The sequence below is a fragment of the Triturus cristatus genome, chromosome 4_1 (assembly GCF_964204655.1).
Source record: "Triturus cristatus chromosome 4_1, aTriCri1.1, whole genome shotgun sequence".
Classification (NCBI taxonomy): domain Eukaryota; kingdom Metazoa; phylum Chordata; class Amphibia; order Caudata; family Salamandridae; genus Triturus; species Triturus cristatus.
Window position 1 is genome coordinate 162,056,458 of NC_140585.1, and position 20,677 is coordinate 162,077,134.

A 20,677-nucleotide genomic window follows, 5' to 3' on the forward strand; every position below is an offset into this window, starting at 1 on the left:
TGGGCTAAATTTCCGTTCCGCTCGCGGAAATTGCGATAATTTGACATTTTCGCGTTCCGCGGAGAGCGCGAAAATGTCAAAATTTCCGCATTCCGCAGCTTGGCGATAATTTGGTTCTTGCTCGCGCTGTAAAATAATATATTCTCGCGCGTGCGCGATCGCCTTACCTGAATCCCCGCGTTCGCCGACAAGTTTTCCCGATCCGGTCGCGTTCTCCACGAGATGTTGGATTGTTGGTAGCCATTTGCACTGTCTCGCGACAGTTCGCGCCCGCAGTAACGTCATGCGTCGCGCGATCACGTCTTTCTTCTCGCGATCATGCACCGCGAGAAGAGTGAAAACAAGATGGCCGCGCCCGTAAGCAACCGCATGGGTAAGTTGGCGAGCCGCGAACACGCAGAAAATACCGCGAACGGGCGGGAAAAAAACTTCCGCATCTTCGCGATATTTCTGCGTGTTTGCGGAGATTTTAAACATTTTCGTGATAATTTGCGAAAGTCGCTTTCGCAAATTCCGCCCACCCCTAGTCTTTATCATAAATCTTTTTCTTTTCGTCAGACGTCTAGATGGCTTGCTTCAGATCCTTCTCCTTTCGCTCCTCTTTGGCTTCACATCGAGCATATATTGTTGTTACCCTTTTCTTTTGGAGAGGTCATAAGCTTCTCTGCCAAGGTCCCGCACTCGTCATTTCCTTTATTTAAGCATACCTCTTCTCTTTTAAGACCTCTTTTCAATCCTACACCTATTGCTCGGGAATCTTTTTTGGATTCCACTGTTTTGGTATAACTCCCTCATCCTTATAAATAATAGACCCATCTTCTGGAAATCTTGGAGATCACTGGGCATCATATGGGTGAACCCAGTTTTTGATGGAACATCTCCTTGTTCCTTTCCCCAGTTTCAGATGTCCTTTCACTGTCCTTGTTCCTTTTTGCAAAAGTTTGTTACTTTGATGAAGCTTATACTTGATATTCTTTACTCTCTTCCTTCTTCCCCTTCCTCGGTTTCCCAAGCTCCTCTTCTTAAAATTCTTTCAACCCTTCCCAAAGCCTCTCTCATTTATAACATTTTTTCATCTCCTAATCCAGAGCGCCTTAAATCTAAACTGGAGCTTGCTTGGGAAGGGGACTTGGGTTGTGCTTGGTCCGTTGCCCTGTGGGATAAGCTTTGGTCCAGATCCTTGAAAATTTCTCGTTCTGCCTCCCTCACTCAGTCTTTATTCTACCTATATCATAGACTATATCTCTCTCCACTTTCTCTAACCCGTTTTTCTTCCTCTTCTGATTCTAATTGTTGGACTTGTTCTGCCCCTAATGCTAATCTCTTTCATCTCTTATTCTTATGTCCCTCTGTCTCTCAATTCTGGAATTCTGTTTGCCTTTATGTCTCTCGTATCTTCACACTCCCTTCTCAATACTCAATGTCTACACTTTTTTTAGGCAGTTTATCTGATTCTTTAAGTCTTCCTCTACACTCTCGAGGTCTTTTCGACCTCATGCTTGCTCTAGCCTTTCAACACATCTCCTCTAACTTACAAATCTCTCCATCCATCACCTGTGGAATTCGCTGTGTCATTTTCACAGGCTTGATACTGCTTTTGCTTCCTCCTGTAATCCTACACATAATAGGGATCTCTTCTGGCTACCTCTTACCGGGTACTTAGATCAGATGGTCCCGAAGAAGGTTTCAACTATCACTTCAGAAAACTTTGAACCACCTTGAGGGAATTCCTCCTTCTTCTCCTATTTTAATAATACTGGATTTGTTTATGATTCTACTTGATCTGCTAAGTAGCATTTTGATTGTTGTTTTGCCTACAGCACCCACTCTTTACTGCATAATTTTATATTTTCATAATATGTTACTGCCTTTTCCCTTTCTTCCCTTTTTACTTTCTCGTTTCCCTCATTCCCCTTCCTTTTTTCCAATTTTTCCTTAAAATTGTACAAAATGCTTTTGTTTGTTTTTATATGATATTAGCTTGTTTACTGTTATTTAATTTCCATTCACTTATCTCTTACGTTTCAGCTGATGTCTCTGCATTAACTTTTTCTTGAATAAAGCTTTTCAAACACAAAAAAGGGGGCAGAAGAGGTACGTACTAGGCTCAGTGGGACAGGCTCAGGAGCTCAGAAGCTCAGTTAGGTGCCTCTCCATTTGGGTTTGCTGGTCCATCCACAACAAACTCAAAAGGATGTAGTGTTGGAAATTGTGGTCTGAGGGGGGCAGCAGTGAAGGATTGGGGGCAGATGCTTCCAGTGAGTTTGGTGCCGATGTTGAGAGGCTGGAGGCGCTATTGCTGGGGCATGGCTGGGGCTCTGGCCAGCTGCTTCTTTCTCCTCCATGGCCACCAGCCACTGGTACTCAGCCATAATTGCCTCCAGTTTCAGCTGCCACAGCCGGGCTTCTACATCCTGCTCCATCCTGGCAAGATAATTGATGATGACCAGGAGTAGCGAGAGAGAAAAGTACAAATTGTAAACCATGCCACTTGCAAAAAACTTGTTTAAAATTAAGTAGCTGTTGGCGCAGTAGCAGTACATTGATAGTCTCCTTTGGACATTCGATGTAATGTGATCAGAATCACATCAATTACCTGCACATGCCTCTTATAAAACTACAGGCAAGTGGCAAATTAACTAACTGCCTGAAAATAATTAGGGCAGAATAAACACAGCAGCACACCAGTATAAAAAAAGTATTCTTTTTTAATTTTGAAGGACTTCCTAGCAAAAAGTAACTAAACAGACACTTTGTGTGGAAAAATATAAATAAATTACAACTCATTAATGATGATGACTTTATGCAATATGGAGTACAAGTATTCTCTCTCTTCTTTAAATTAATTAATAGAGTTATGCCTCAGCTGGGGCCATAGTTGTACTTGTTAGTCTTACTTTGCTAATCCCTGCAGTCTGCAGCTGGGGCAACTGTATTAGGCAATTATCCATTTCTAATGGCCCTGCTCATCTCCAAAATGCCTTTCAATTTTACCCTGACTACAAGGCAGATGAGTAATATAAATGATACACGTCATGTATAAAATCTATCGTACAGACATTCTATCAACCATGAAAAGACGTTGGGTAAACCAAAATACTGCAGTACAGGGAAAGGATTAGGGAATGGCATATAGCGTTGGCACGTTGGCAACAGACTATCCCATCCACAAAAGTAAAGCATTTATCCATTCATTATTCATTGTTCTTCTAATATTCTTAATCTTCACTTTTGACTTTGCAACTCACCATTTAAGCTTTACATTCTCTCATTTAGTCTTTCACCATAGAAAGCCCTCTATCCATATATATATATATATATATATATATATATATATATATATATATATATATATATATATATATATATATATATATGCAGCTCGATACACTCCTTCTCCAGAAAGTATACACGGACACCAGGGAGATTTGCAGTTTCAAATCGGTTTTAATGAACTGCACTCGCTACGCGTTTCAGCTTTCGCCTTGTTCACGCTGAAGCAGCATTTTTTTGAATAAAGTTATATAAAGTTCATAAACGCAAAAATAGACAACAGACTCTTCACATAAACAGAATGTAATGCAGAGACTTGGTAATTTAGGCGGCCATCTTAGCCTAGTACAAAATTCATTATACGGGTATATATCCTTCTATATATCTCGTAGCATATATATAAAATAACTGTACGCTCAAATAATTATTGGAAATAAGTGCATATTATCGTGTTTCCAAATAATATAAACACAATACCACACCCTGTACAATATGCATAAATTATATACAATATGTACAATATACACACACATGTTATGCCCCAGTGGGCAGATTTACAAAGTTATTCCAACAACTATTGGCAATAAGCATCTCAACCAGATGGTAATCTTATTCATGTACATGCGCCATCTTATCGCCCCAGTGGGCATACAGAAAGAATACATAATACTGCAAGTGCAACTTGAAGTTCCTGAAGGGCCACAGCATGATTCAGTACCAATCTCTAAAAAACGGAAATAAGATAAGTTTTAGTATATCATAGACCAAGCCCTAATATAATGACAAATCTTACTTATGCAAATGTACAGATAGCTCTTCGCTAGAATTCAACCCTTTCGGGACCATTGTGTCAAAATCTACGATATATCTAGATTTTAATTGTCTAATTGTTCCAACTCTATTTTCAGTTGGAAAAGTTATATAAAAAAGAACTTTCCAAATGGTGGGAAGCAGAGTCTTTACAAAGATATATCGACGTAGCCCGAGTGCCTCGAGGGCTGCGCATTTTTACTATTCCTACCTACGAGGACCCTGACCCAGAGATGTTGGAGGAATGGTCCAACAATTCTGCTGCTTGCTCCACAACCATGATGCGGATTCTTGTGAAATTTGCACTCAAAGACCGTAGCAAATTATTGGCAGAAATTGATCAGCTGACTGCTCAGCTTGAAAAATTGGTGGCGAAAGATGTATTAGAGACTTTTATTAAATCTCTACTGTCAAGAATGGATAAGCTAGAAGAAGAGATTACGGCCAAGAAGCAGCGGAAGTTTTTAAGAGACTTCAAGGACTATCAATCAGGCCGTACTCTTACTTTTCATAAGAAATATGATCACCTATTTGATACTAATGGTACAATATCCATGCCACCGCCAACAGCATCCGCAACTGTGGATATTAGTGAGAGCGATGTATCAGACGGCAGCTTACCGGATATTCCTATGTCAGTGGCTGTCAGCTTGGTTAGTCAAGACCCTCAAAAGAAACCGAATAATTTTTTAGCCCAGTTCCAAATGCTAAATCAGGGACGGACAGAGCAATATCAAGACCAAACTGGTCAGAGAGGCAGAGGACGAGGCGGCAGAGGAAAAACCAGAGGAACAAACAGGCAAAACAGAGGAGGAAGAAAAGAAATAGGAAGCCCAATGGGAATAGTGACGAGGGGCAAAAAAAAACCACAATGACGGTCATCAACCTCTCCAAACGTTCTCTAACGGAAGATGAGAGAGACCTCCTTGGCTTAGGTTTGTCCTTTTGTCCTACTTCCAATTTTAACTATGTCAAAACACGAATTGATTTGTTTTATTTCTCACGCAAATTGAAATTGAAAAAATGGTTTGAAACCAAACACAACAAAACAGCTAGTGCTTCTATGGTTGTACCTTTGAGTAATCTTAATGTGGATGATATAGAGGTTTTACATGCAATATCCTCTATGGATAACTATGATGTTGATCATTGTATAAATCTGGATGATTTTGCAGTTGACTTGAGTGTTAACCCTGGGAGTCATTTTAAACCCAAATCTGTGTTTTTACCGAACATTGAATGCGATGCCATTGAAGTATTCGAGAGGGGTGTTTTAAATGACCTTAAGAACATGAGACAGGTTAAGATTCCGGTGTGTGACAAGAATTTGAACTGGCATCAAATTCAAGCTTTGTCAAACTTAAAGGCCGATGATACCATTGTTATCCGTCAGTCGGATAAAGGTGGTAATGTTGTGGTATTGGACAAATCAGACTATTTGCGTGAGGGTGTCAGACAATTGAGTGATCAGACATGTTATGCAGTATCGGATAGGAAGACTATTGTTGCTTCTAACAAGAAATATTGGGAACTTCTAGTAGAATGGAGAGAGAAGGGGCTATTAGAGTGGGATGAGTATAACTATCTGAGATGTCCTCACCCTCGGATACCTGTGCTATATCTACTTCCCAAGTTGCACAAGAATCCGGCTAATCCCCCTGGTAGACCCATAGTGTCATCTATTGGGTCTCTATTAGAGAACACCTCTCGGTACATCGATCACTACTTACGACCTTATGTTGTTGCCTTACCAGCTTACTTACGCGACACTACCCATTTTTTGACCATCATCGATGGAATCCATTGGGAACCTGATTATACCTTGGTTACCCTGGATGTTGGCAGCCTTTATACTAGCATTCAACATCAGCTAGGTTTAAAGGCTGTGCAACATTTCCTTAAAACTCGTTCCATTTCTTTATTCCATCATTCTGAGATGATCATGGTTATGATCGAATACTGCTTAACAAACAACTTTTTTCTGTTTGATGATGTCGTCTATCGGCAGTCACAGGGCACAGCGATGGGGACTTGCTTCGCCCCCAGCTATGCCAATCTTGTCATGGGCTGGTGGGAGGAGCAGGTGGCCTCACAGCTGGAACAATTTTCTAACTGTGTCCTGTGGCTCCGATATATTGACGACATCTTTTTAATTTGGAAGGGTGATTTGAATTCTGCTACTGCATTTGTCAAACTACTGAATGACAATTCTTACAATTTGGTCTTCACAGAACACGTCAGCAGGACCTCGGTGGAGTTCCTCGATGTCACTGTGGAGATCAAAGAACAAGTTATGCACACACATCTTTACCGAAAATTGACAGCCAGTAATAGCATTTTGAGTGCCTCTAGCTCGCATCCCCGAAAGCTAGTGTACAGCATCCCATATGGGGAACTATTGCGTGCCAAACGCAATTGTAGTACGGAGAGTAGCTATGCAATTGAAAAGAACAAGATGATACAACGTTTTAGAGAGAGAGGCTACCATCCACGTACGATTAAAGAAGCCTGTAATAAAGTGGATAATGTTACTCGTAATGGGTTATTACACCCTGTGCCACGAGTACCAGAAATTGAAAGTTTACGTTTCATCACCACATACTCTGGACAAGCGCATGACTTGCGTCGTGTTCTAGATAAACACTGGCATGTCTTGTTAACTGATAGCCATCTCAAAGAACATTTGACTAACCATCCGCAAGTCACATTCCAGAGAAGTAACTCTTTGAGGGATGAACTTAGCCCCAGTGTAATAACTAGCATTACACCTCTTAAAAGTGTTGGTAGGCCAGGATTCCGCTGCTGCAGAAACTGTAAGGCCTGCAGAAACAGCAGTGACTGCATGAAGGTACAATTCTCTAGTATGAATGGCAAGTTTACCATCAAGAAATCCTTAACTTGCAATACTATGTACTGTGTCTATGCGTTAACCTGTCCATGCAACAAGGCATACATTGGCAGCACTATCCATCGCGCAAAAAAGAGAGTATTAGAACATGTCAGGGCTTTACGCCATAACAACAAACAATATCCTGTTGCACGACATTTCTTTGAAGAACATGCTCAAAATGAAAAATTGTTGAAAATGGTGGTGATTGATGCTGTCATGGATACTGCACGTGGAGGGAATAAACTACTTCTCCTGAGACAATTAGAATCTAGATATATCGTAGATTTTGACACAATGGTCCCGAAAGGGTTGAATTCTAGCGAAGAGCTATCTGTACATTTGCATAAGTAAGATTTGTCATTATATTAGGGCTTGGTCTATGATATACTAAAACTTATCTTATTTCCGTTTTTTAGAGATTGGTACTGAATCATGCTGTGGCCCTTCAGGAACTTCAAGTTGCACTTGCAGTATTATGTATTCTTTCTGTATGCCCACTGGGGCGATAAGATGGCGCATGTACATGAATAAGATTACCATCTGGTTGAGATGCTTATTGCCAATAGTTGTTGGAATAACTTTGTAAATCTGCCCACTGGGGCATAACATGTGTGTGTATATTGTACATATTGTATATAATTTATGCATATTGTACAGGGTGTGGTATTGTGTTTATATTATTTGGAAACACGATAATATGCACTTCTTTCCAATAATTATTTGAGCGTACAGTTATTTTATATATATGCTACGAGATATATAGAAGGATATATACCTGTATAATGAATTTTGTACTAGGCTAAGATGGCCGCCTAAATTACCAAGTCTCTGCATTACATTCTGTTTATGTGAAGAGTCTGTTGTCTATTTTTGCGTTTATGAACTTTATATAACTTTATTCAAAAAAATGCTGCTTCAGTGTGAACAAGGCGAAAGCTGAAATGCGTAGCGAGTGCAGTTCATTAAAACCGATTTGAAACTGCAAATCTCCCTGGTGTCCGTGTATACTTTCTGGAGAAGGAGTGTATCGAGCTGCATAATTGGGGTTTCCGATTAACCCGACACGGACCGCCCTACAGACAGCCTTCATCTTTATCGGGACCGGCGTTGTTGATATATATATATATATATATATATAATCAATCCATCCATCCAAACATAGTTCCCAATTAACCATTCACTAACATCCATTTACCCACCCATGCATCCTTTTATCCATTCACTCAAACTCCTTTGCCTTTAACCCACCTGATCATTCTGTTTACCCACCCAGGCAGGCATCCTTTCACCCATACCCTTTCACTCACTCAGGCAGGCATCCTTTCACCCATATACCATTTCATCCATCCTTCACACAGCCATGCAAATTCCTATCACCCACCTATATGTATCATTTCCCTCACCCATCCTTTGACTCATATTACATACATTTCACCCACCCTTTCTCCTTCTATCCTGTTTTACCTTTCCCATAAACCAATCATTGTTAAATCGCAATTATGAACCTTTGCTGAGTTGCAGATAGAAGAGGACATAACTACTCAATTCCCACTGTATCCACTAAAGCGGGGTTCACAAGTTAACTTCATTGCAGTGAGTATTTGTCAATAAGGAAGCAATGTGATTTACCACTACCCATCCCTGCTGCCACTGGCACTCCCCCCTCATTGACCACTGCCATGTTCCCTCCACTGGCGCTCTCACAGCTGGCCCCGCCACTAGAGGTCTGTGCGGATAGAAAATTACATATTTTAGATGCCAGAAATGAATACCGCTATTATTTCTTTAAGCAAATAATTCCCTCTGAAAAATTCAAAATGTCACATTGGGCATTTTCTTGGTTGGCAATGTTTGAAAAGCCAGGGAGTCAAGCCAACCAAAAATGTTTTGTAAAGGGAGACAGAGCTATGTTGAATCTGAGTTATTGATGCACAATGAATGGGTGCAATAAAAATTGATCAATGAAAGACAAATGGTTGTAGTTCGTAATTGCAATAGGGCCGTCTTCCTCATACTTCCAGCCGTACCGCAATTAATTGCTGGTATACTGTACTATATTATATAATACGTACACAACATTAGGGGTCCACCATGATTATGGTCACTCTCTTGTTTTACTGTTAAAGCAAGAAAAATAAAGCCTTCTCAACAAACATACATATAATACCTTGCTTGGGCATGTCATCTTTACAGTAATGTGCCTGACCTAAAATGGGTTCTCTGACTCTTAGAGTTCCACCTATCCACAAGATATATAAGGGGAAAGGCAAAGGCTAATGATAAAGTAGGAGCAATGAAGCTACAGACAGACTAGTACAGACAGTTTGAGGTCAAGTACAGAAGCTTGAAAAATATAAAATTAGTAGATAGGATAATGCAGGGATAAGGAGAATTTAGGAAACTGAATGAATAGTTGGAAAATAATTAGGAGACAGGCACAGTAAAAAGGAAAAATAACTCTAAATAGGGAGCAGTAAAAGTGAAGGAAATAATAATAAGAATATTAACAATTCCCATCCCCAGTGGCACTCGTGGAGGCACCTCCAGCTCCTTTACCCTACCTCAGTGGTATCCTTCTCGCCCCTGGATGCTGATGTAAGAAATAAATTAAACAAAATGTAATTTACCTGCATATTACTCACCGTGCCCTGGACCCTCAAAACCCAGCAGGTAGAGCAGGTCCTGTTCCCTATCTGTGATGTTGGTTCACTGGTCCATCAGCTATTGTTAGGTTCGCTGGGCCTCAGAATTGCAATACACCGTCCGGCATACCATCTCACGCTGGTGGGATGATTGTCAAAGGGCTTCATTGAACATCATCCAAGGACGTGAGAGACCCAATACCACTTATGGTCGCAACCAGGTCACAGGAGATACAGAACGGCTTCCAAGTGATCGCTCTAGTAACACAGACAACAAGTCGACTGTTACAACAACTTTTTAGGAGAATTATTTTGTACTGCACCAAGACAAGATGGCTCTGGGCACCCAAACAACGGGTAATTCACCCCGAAGACAGTCCTACTCAAGAAGATGAACCTACAGTCTACAAATGTTTTTAAGTTATTTTTCTATCTTTGTGCACACTTTAGTCGGTGATGCTCTCAAGAGCTAACATATGCCTAATTGCATAAACTCTTCTTCTACATTTTTACAATGCATGCACAGGGACCTCTCTCTCCTCACATAGACCTATACTGAACCAAGCGCTAGCATTCCTCGCGCACTACACAGCAAACTCCTACACAAAACCTGGTACCTGCCAATACATGACCACAAAAGGCACTCAAAGTACAAACCAGCCGTGCTAGATATGTTCACTAATAACCCATGCTGCAAGCTCAGACAGTCTTTACTTATCCTAGGAAATAGCCCCTGAAAAAGCGAAATGTCTTGTCCACCTGTACCTATGATGGATCAGGAGTAAAATTCAACCCAATAAAGAAGAACCCCGTAGGGCAATAGTAAACATCACCCAGTATGAGACCAACCCCACAGCACTGTACCTTTAACCGATCCTATCAAAATTCAAACAGAGGTAGAGAGGGTACACAGAAGAGGCACTCTAGTGGAGGACACTGTTTTGCCCCAAGACATTGTAGGAAAGAGGTTCCTGAAGGAAGCAAGACCACTACACCAGTGCTCAAATATGTCCACTATTGTCTCCATCTGTGGACCTAGGATGGCCCTTAACATCTTGTAGCCACCTTCCGTATTGATAAGTGGACCCCACAAATGAAATTCTAGAGCAGGTCCACTCCCCTCAATCACACTGGGGGAAATGAGTCCCTTGGGGGAGGGTCCAATGCTAGCATCCATGCCAGGAAATCCAGGATTCCAAGATTAATAGATACACATGGTTGGAGGGGAAGGGGCAACAGAAACTTACACTGTATTCTCTATGTTTCAGAGGCAGAGGAACCATTTTGCTGGGTAGTAATAAAAACTGAAGTGTGACACTGCAAATATCAGACCTGCAATGGGGTACCTCCAAATTGATGGATATGTACTGGCAATGGGGTGACCTGGCCTACAGCCAGCTCACACCCGGATGGGCGGCCTCTACACAACCCAACGCTGGTCATCTGTGGAGAAGACCTGTCTGAGTTGTTCAACATCTGTTACAGAAGAAAACAAGTCTCTGGCATCAGGCTTCAAGGGGAAAAACTGCTATTATTTTGGTACGCTCAGTACAAGGACATTCCAGAAGAATTTAGACTGTTCACAGAGACTCAAGTAAACACTTGATGGCCAATACCCTTTTTGAGCATGAAAATGAAGAGAAACGCCTGGCTACAAATAATTTGGTGGGAATTGCTGGAGTTGATAAATGATACTAAGCTCGGCCTAAATGCTATCAAGGAAGAATTGAGAGCCGTCCACCTTATGGTGATGCAACATTGGTACTTGTTGGATTTGATAACTGCGATGGAAGGTAGGCTGTGTGTCAAGATTGGTGCTTCCTGTTTTACTTTTATCCCTCTAAATGACATGGACAATGGGACAATGGGATAAGCAGACATGAAGGAGGGACGTTCCCCGGAGCAGGACTGGTTTCAAAGTCTCTTTTTGTGGATCCCCCTATGGGTGTCACTTATCCCAGTATTCGTAGTTGTACTTCTGCTTTTTGGTTCCTAGAAGTGGGGGTTTCCTGCTATGAAAAAACAGTCTAATTAGGTAGTATGCATATTGCTAGGGAAAAAGTAACAGATACTACAGACACACACACAGTTTTGAAAAATATAACAATCATAAAATATGAAGAGGATTGAGTAGTTGACAAATCAACTAGAGGAGGGAACGTTGGAATAGATGAATATGATGTCAATGAATACCATAATATGTATAGGCCCAACAATGGCAATACCAATAAATGCAATGTTGTCGAATGCATAGCCTGTGCCCTCATAACAATGTCAATACCCATAAATGCAATATCAATGTATGCAATAATCTATTCCCACAAAACATTGTCGATACTGGCAGTAACAATGTCAATGTGTGCCATAATCCATGCATGCATAACAATGTTGTTACCGATAGAAACAATGTTAATGTACGCCATGTTCTCAGTACGCATAACTAAGACAATAACATTAAAGACAAGGTTGATGTACGCTATGACAACTGTATGCACAATGTTGAGAATGTCGGTAAAAAGGATATCAATGACTGCCATATTATTTACAGGAGTTCTAGTGAGTTAGTATCATTGAAAGGTGGGGTCTGTCTTAGGTGGGGTCTCAATTAGCCCAAAGACAAGCATGCACCCAGGGAAAACCCTGATTGGTCCCCCAGATAGATAGTTGGACTACAAACAGCTCTGAGGAAATTGCCCCCAATAAAACACGTTTAGCCAAAGGCTTCCACAAAAGTAGATGCCACATGTGAGTTGAGCAAAATTTGTCAAGAGGGGCAAAGAAAAAAGGGGGTCCCAAATTGCCCTTTGCAAAATTTGAATGAAATTTGGCAGGATTACAAATTATGGTGCGCAGATGATCTTTATGGCTACTATAGGTAAGTAGTTTTTAATTTATAAGCCATTTTAACTTGTAGAAATCTATAGTCGCATTGTTTTCATGAAATGTTGTGGTATTTCGAGGAAGTACCACTGTATGTCCCCGTGACAAGTCATTCTGTCTTTGGCTGTTGCCTGTGTTTACAAAAGCTAAAGTCAGCTATGTTTTTTTGCGGTACACTTTGCTTCCGTTCTGTTTTGTCCTTAGAAGTAGGAAAGTAATCTGTTTTATTATTTTTCCCTACCTAATACAATTTTATTAATTGTAGGTAGTGAAAAATATGAATACTTTTTTTTGTTTTAGATAGCACAAACTAGACCAGAAGATATCGGGTATCAGAGTGCTTTACAAAGCACCAGTTTTGTAACACGAGGACACATTCATTTTTGTTAGGTATAGGGGGCCCGATTCACAGAACAAACTTAAGACTAAATCCTAAACTTAGTACCAATCTGGTATTCACAGAATGCACCTAGTACTTCTGGTATTCACAGAATGAACTTACTACTTTAGCGATTCACAAAATGAACTTAGGACTTTTGCTATTCACAGAATCCATTTACGACCACTAAACTTACGTCCGCACCCGGGCCGGATTTTCCGCCCCCGGAGCGGAGTTTCCGGGCCCGGAGCGGGAAGTCCGCATGCGGGCCGGAAAGTCCGATTCGAGGGCGGAATACCCGCTCCCGGGCCGGAAACTCCGGCCTCGGGCCGGAAATTCCGATTTCGGGACGGAACATCAGAATTGGGACCAGACTACATAACTGTTGCCATTGATCATTTGAGCCAAGGGGAAACACCTGTCCAAGTCCCTACCATCCCCCACCATGCATCAGCTGACACACTCCAGCCAATCCCAGCTCGGCAGCACGTATAACTGCAGAGCAGACACACACAACCCCTTTCAACATGTCACTGAATGTGTTTGTTGCACTGCCCCTTGCCATGCAGCAAAACCACTTGAGGAGGAGGAGGAGGAGGAGAGCCAGAGCAGAGAGGATCTTCAGACAGAGGATCAACTTATTTGGAATGTCCAGTCAAGATATAAGGGCCAGGTACCGTTTCCCTCCAGAAATCATCTTGGATATGGTATGTGAGTGGGAGCAGGAACTTGACTCCGTGACCTGCTGCTCACATGCAATACCAGCATACCTCAAGATCCTATCAGCGCTCCCTTTCTTCGCCACTGGCTCATTCCAAAGGGTCTCCAGTGACCATGTGGGCATATCCCAGGCGAGCCAGTCGCGGTGCCTGCATCAGGTACTGCGATGCATCACTGCAAGATCCCACCTCCACATACATATGCCACCGACACTGGCCCTGAGACAAAGGGCAGTACGAGATTTCTTTTGCATTGCACAATTTCCACGTGTGCTGGGTGCAATTGACTGTACCCATGTGGCCCTTCAGCCACCCCGCCACATTGCACACATCTTCTGCAATAGACACCGATGGCATTCCATCAACGTGCAAGCTGTCTGTGATGCCAGAGGGAGGTTCATTGATGTGCATGCGGTGTTCCCCGGCAGTACCCATGACAGCTTCATATTCCGCATGTCACCTCTTGCCCAGCGGATAGCTGCGGGAGAATTTGGCAACATGTGGCTACTGGGTAAGTACCAAGCGTTAGAAAGGAGGATTATGTGTTTTTGAAATGTCTGAATGCCCCCCAAAATTAACCATAGTACTTTAAGAATCATAAAGCTAGATACAGGGCCCACCTGACAATGCATGTAATACAGTATAGATCATGTCCTGTGCAAGTCAAAGAGGGAAATCTAACCAACTGCCCTTTCCCCTCTACTCAGGTGACGCTGGGTATGCACTCACCCCACATCTCCTCACCCCTTACAGGCGTGCAGACACTGTACCACAGCGTAGGTACAATAGGGCACACATACGGACTCGAGCCATCATAGAGCGCACTTTTGGTCTGTTGAAGTCGCGATTCAGATGTCTCGACCGTACAGGGGGGGTGCTGCAGTACTCCCCAGAAGTAGTGTGCAAGATCATTTTAGCCTGTTGTGTCTTGCACAACATTGCCTTAACGCATGGCTTACAGATACCGCTGGAACCTCGGCTACCTATGAATCTGGGAAACCGGGCCATGGCACATAACCGAGGTCAGGGCATGCAAGTCCGTGAGCAGCTTGTTGCCACGTTCTTCACATGAGCAACCTGTAGTGGAATGGACCAAATGTGGATTGCTGTCTGTTGCCAATGATGAAACTTGGATATACACGACTGTGTCAATAAATTCCTTCCTGAGGCTACTTTGCAAGCCACACTAACTGCATGTTAATCACAGCTCTTGACAGTAGTCAAAACGTTGAGCCTGCATCAGCACATGTGCCCATGTCAGCGATCAGTGTAGTGGATGTCCCGAAAGAATCTATAGCCACAGATGCAAGATGATACATGTACTGAGAGACACAGCCGGACCTCATGAGGATGGGTCTCTTAATCAGAAAAGGCCATAACCATAGCATTGTCGGCCCTGTGCCATCAACAGATGTGACTCCCCCACAAATTATGCGCCCACGACGTGAGTGATGCAATGGGTCAATCAGACACCATGGGGCAGATTAATGTGGGACTTGCGGCCCTTTCACGCTGCCGTTGCGTCACTTTTGTGACGCTGCGGTGGTGCAAAGCCAGCCCCATGCTGCGGGGAATGTACTATATGACGCATCTGGGAGATGCGTCACGTTGTAAAGGCCTGCGCCACATGTAGGCGTTCTGGTGCAGGGGGGGCCTTCCGTGCGCAGAAACGCCTCCTAAAAATCTACAATATTTCACTCAGTCACTTTTAAGGCCATGCTGCGTCAAAACCCTGCGCCTGCTTGAAGCAGGCGTAAGGATTGACGCAGCATCATAGGGATAGGGCACCCCCGAGCCTTGCTGGAGCTGCGTTGTGCATGTGACGCAACTCCAGCAATGCGCCGCCTTTCCAACGGGGGATGCGTCACGCATCTGCACACCTGAGCTGCACGGTGCACCGAAATTTCAATGCCGCGCATCTGTGTTGGCGCACGGGTGGGCAGATGCATCGCAACTCTTCTGACGCATCTCTGCTGATTAGCAGAGATGCGTCCGAAGTCGTAACTCTGCCCCCCTGTGTCTGTGATATATCCACACTTCTCAAACACAATGTTCCGGAACACATCACACAACTCTGCCAATGAGCACCTAATATGGACTACATGTACCATAATGCAAAGCATGAGAAACTGAAACAGAAACTGCAGACATGTCTTGAAATGGTCACTTCACCCTCTTGTCACATTTAATTAATTCTCACATGCATTGTCTTTTCTTTTTTATCCACAACAGAACAGCAGGATGGCAGTAGATGTGATTCCAGATTGTGGATGGATCTGGATGACTACAAAATGGCAGGCAACTACTTCCTGTGATGTATTTGCTGCCTCCCACTCCCTGTCAAACATTTCCTGTATGGAATTATATGTTGCGGGTCATTTTCGGAATTTGCGGCCAAAAAGCGGAAGCTCCGATTACGGAGCGTACGGCCCGTGTGCGGAAACGCCGATTACGGAGCGTACGGCCCGTGTGCGGACCTCCCGCTCCGGAACCGGAAACTGCGTTTACGGGCCGTAAACTCCGAAAATGACCCGGAACACATAATTTCATTCAGGAAATGTTTTACAGGAAGTGGGAGGCAGGAAATACATCACAGGAAATAGTTTGCTGCCATTTTGTGTTCATTCTGAGTCATCCTCTATCACAGACAGATCCTCTGACATCCTGCTGCTCTCATCCTTCTTATTATCCCCATAATGGCTGAGGGTTACGAAGAGAAGGCACCCCCTTTCACTGAAAGTGAGTTGGACATCTTGGCTGAGGGGGTGCTGGCCACATTTTCTCAGCTATATGGGGACCCTGAACACCAGCTGAGCAATGCAGCCCGGGCCAGGCTGTGGGCCAACATCGCCGAGCGCTGCAGTGCAGTGGGAGTCCACACCAGGAGTGCAAGAGCATGCCGCAAGCGCTGGGAGGACCTAAAACGGTGGGCCCGGCACAAGGCTGAGGAGCTGGTGGGCCAGTCGTCCCAGCACCATGTGCATCGTCCTCGCCTATCCCCACTGTACAGGAGGGTCCTGCGATCAGCTTGGCCGACCCTCCATGCTCAGCTGGAGGAGCATGAGCAGCAGGGACATGGTAAGTGCATCATATGCTAAATGTGTCTGGGAGTATGATGTGAGTGAAACAGTGCTGTACCATTGTGTGTCCGATGCCTCCATTCACAGATTCCGTGTCCATGCAGCAGTAACCAAGCTTAAAAAGGCACACTGTGGCATATGGACTGTACAGGGCAGAGTGCATTTTGGGGATGGAGTCTCGCCATGACAACTGGCTAAATGAGCCTTATTTGTGCATTTGTACTGAAATCAGCTCTTCCCGCACCACTACAATTGGCACTAGGAAATCATGTGTGCATTGGATGAGCAATGGTACAGACACTGTCCTGTGTGCGCATGGCAGGCCAAAGGGTATTGGATGCTATGACTTGCATAGCATTTTTAGAGTGTGGGTTCCAATTGTGACAAAAAAATCATGTGCCATGGAGTCAAGACAGACTTTGACATCCTTTCATCACTCTTAAGCGCTTCTAAATTTACAAGGGGTGTTCACTGACAGACGTCTCAGCCTCAGTGGCCTGTTTCACATTTCACATGTACAGGTAGCTGTCACAAAATTCCCCCAGTGTTCAGCGGTGTACAGCATTACCATATCAGTCACCAAAGCCAATATGTGCCACTGGATTGTCAGTACATGTGTGGGGACAGCCAAAGGCTAGACTCACAATTTAGCTACAGAAATGGGCCAGAGCCTCAGTGCATGTGTGACCCACATTCGCCAATTGTCGTGTCCCATACAATGCTACAAAGCAGATGACACTTGTCCAGACCTTCAACAGCTGCGACTCCCTATGAATGGCCATAATCTGAGATTCGGGACTTCATGTTCTCCATTGGTGGACTGCTTGTGGAACCTGCACATGTAGCTGTGGCAGGACACACAGATCCCCAGAATGCCAGATTGAGGGTTGGCCAATACAGTCGTGTAAGCCACACACATCCACGTGAGATGGCCATGTCAGACTCAATCCAGGAACTGACGGTGAACATACACGTAATGTCAGCTCATAGACACTGACAACTATTGAGTGTGATCAGAGGAAAATAAGTCTGACCTTGGCTCCTATGAATGTGTCTCGTCCTGCATGACACAAACATAACATTCGGATTTTGCTTACATTTCAGCAGGCACAGCTGGCGAAACAGAAGGGCAGCAGGACCTGGTCCGGAGCAAGAGGCCACCAGTGCGGCGGCGGCTACACCCACTTTCCACCAGCGAGGAAGAGGAGGATGAGGAGGGACCCTCAACATCAAGAGGCAAGGGGATTGCGCCCACCCAGACTGACAAGGGACACCCTGATGCTGGTGCCACATCCCGGGTGGAGGCTGCAGACATTGAATCGGGGTGGGGTGAACACGACACCTCGGACCATGAGGTGTTGGAGAGCTACTCTCCTCAGGATTCTTCACCTGTGGTCCCTGAAAAGGTGTCCTCGGGGCAGGCCAACAAACAATCTGGGCCTGCCATCAGCCCCTCCCTACCTCTAGAGTTCCCCATTCCATCGGGGGACCCAGCTGCATCCCCTGCAACCAGTCACCCTCATCGTAGCCGCCAGCTCCCCAACATCATTGGCTCCGGACCTCAGGCACCACATCCCTCCTTTTCCCCCCAGGCCCCTCCCGGTGTTGTTCCTCCTGTGGCTGTGCCAGTGGACTTGATGTGGATGTGTGAGGGTCAGCCAGACATGTCCGCTCGCATCCAGCTACAAGTGTGTATGGAGGTACGCATGATGCGAGAGGACATGCTCCGATGTATGGCCACCCTCACCACCGCCATCAATTCACTGCCCGCAGCCATGTCGTCTGTTGTCTCCCCAATCCCTTCCCATACCACTGTCAATGTCTCCCCCTGTCCGTTGCCCCACACTGTTTCCCCCCGTACTCCTCGTGTGGCACGAACCCAAGTGGTGCCTGTTCCTGCACCCGCCAGACGTGTGCCTGCATCGGACTCTGAGGATCTGGACATTGTGGTCCTAGAGGATGACCAGAAGGACACTTGACTTTAGACGTGAACAACTATTTCATTTTCCCCTTGTAAATAGACTGTTTTCCCTGACGCTCCCTGACGTGTTATATTTTTTTTGCCCCACCCCAATCCAGGTTCCCATCTCCCTCTGCATCAAGATCATCATTTGTTTTCCTTTCTCCCTTCCAAACGGACGGTTGTTCTTTTGTACCTTCTCAAAATACAATTCGGAATACTCATAACTTCCACTTGTTTTACTTCATTCTGAATGTCTGGTTCTGAATGTGGACACATATTTGGTGGGTCATCTGCTATGCACATAATGGCTGGTTGCAACGATGGGTCACACTTGTAACTGTGTCACACACACACATACCTTCTCACATCTCCAGGCCACCTGCAACGTTTCACAGGACATGATACACAACAGATTATTAGTCTTGGTAGGTGTTTATTTGGTGCACACACAAACACGTGATCACATTGTCCCGGGTTCCTGTCACTGGTGAGTGCGACGCCGCAATTTGGGGGGGGATGACCGCTCCGAGTGCTCAGGTCTGGCTCGCCGCCTACGTGGAGGTGGGTACTGTCCAAGGGACTGTCCAGGGTCATCCACATGTGCTGTGACAGATGGTGTTTGCACACTTGATGGCTGTACAGGTGGTGGTGGTGGTTGTGCAGGTGGCGGGAGTGACTGTACAGGTGGTGGTGGTGGTGGTTGTGCAGGTGGCGGGAGTGACTGTACAGGTGGTGGTGGTTGTGCAGGTGGCGGGAGTGACTGTACAGGTGGTGGTGGTTGGGCAGGTGGCGGGAGTGACTGTACAGGTGGTGGTGGTTGGGCAGGTGGCGGGAGTGACTGTACAGGTGGTGGTGGTGGTGGTTGTGCAGGTGGCGGGAGTGACTGTACAGGTGGTGGTGGTTGTGCAGGTGGCGGGAGTGACTGTACAGGTGGTGGTGGTTGTGCAGGTGGCGGGAGTGACTGTACAGGGGGTGGTGGTTGTGCAGGTGGCGGGAGTGACTGTACAGGTGGTGGTGGTTGTGCAGGTGGCAGGAGTGACTGTACAGGGGGTGGTGTTGGGAGTGCCAGTTCAGCCCGCTGGTGTGGATGTCTCCCTTTGCTGTGTTGGTGTGCAGTTGGTACAGGTGTGGAGATGTGCTGTCCTGTGGGCAGATATGATGGCTCCCCTCCCTGCGTTGACCGTGAAGGGAAAGGTTGGCTCACTCTCAAAATGCCCTCCATCATCTTCATGGCCAAGGCATGGTGTCTTGCACTCTCTTCCCTCTGGATGGATAGCATGTCTCGCATATTTCTGGACATGTCCTGCCAAGTCCTATCCATCCTATCCAACACTTGGCTCAGCCTCTCCACCGCCTGAGGGAAGTGGACCATGTCCTGCAGGGAGTCCGACATGGTGGACAGGGTAGCCCCTATGGCACTAATGTCCTGCCTCACATCGCTCTGCTGTTGGTAGAAGTCCTGCTCCCACTGGTCATCACAGCCAGGTGCAGGCCCTCTCTGCAGCTGTCTGCCATGGATGGGATGTGCAGGTCCTATGGCAGGGGGTGGGGTGGGAGGTGGGAGCCTGTGGGCAGGTGAATGGTGCCCAGGGGATTCCAGCAGCACAACAGGGCTGGTACTACCCCCAGATGGTGGAGAGGCAGGCAGGGATACACTGTCTAGGGAAGAGTGGGTAGGGGAACCACCATGTTGGTCCTGGACGTGAGGACTGTGAGGGAGTGATGTCTGTGTTGTGATGCGTGTGTGCTGTGGCTGGTTTGCTCGAGTCTGGGGACAGGCCATGGTATGCCTGGGAGGAGGCGGAGGGACGTTGCTTGGCAGAGGAGTTGATGCCCTGACCGATTTAGCCAGTCTGGCACGATATCGCGCATTGGCATCTTCATCTTCAGACATGTAGTCCTCATCATACACCAAGCAGAGGTCCTCAGGATATTCTTCCTCCTCCTCCTGAGCAGTGCTTGCAGCCGACATGACAGCTTGGAGGATCAGGGGATTCTCCCCTCTGATTTCACGTCGGCCCGCACTGGTCATAGGCCTGTC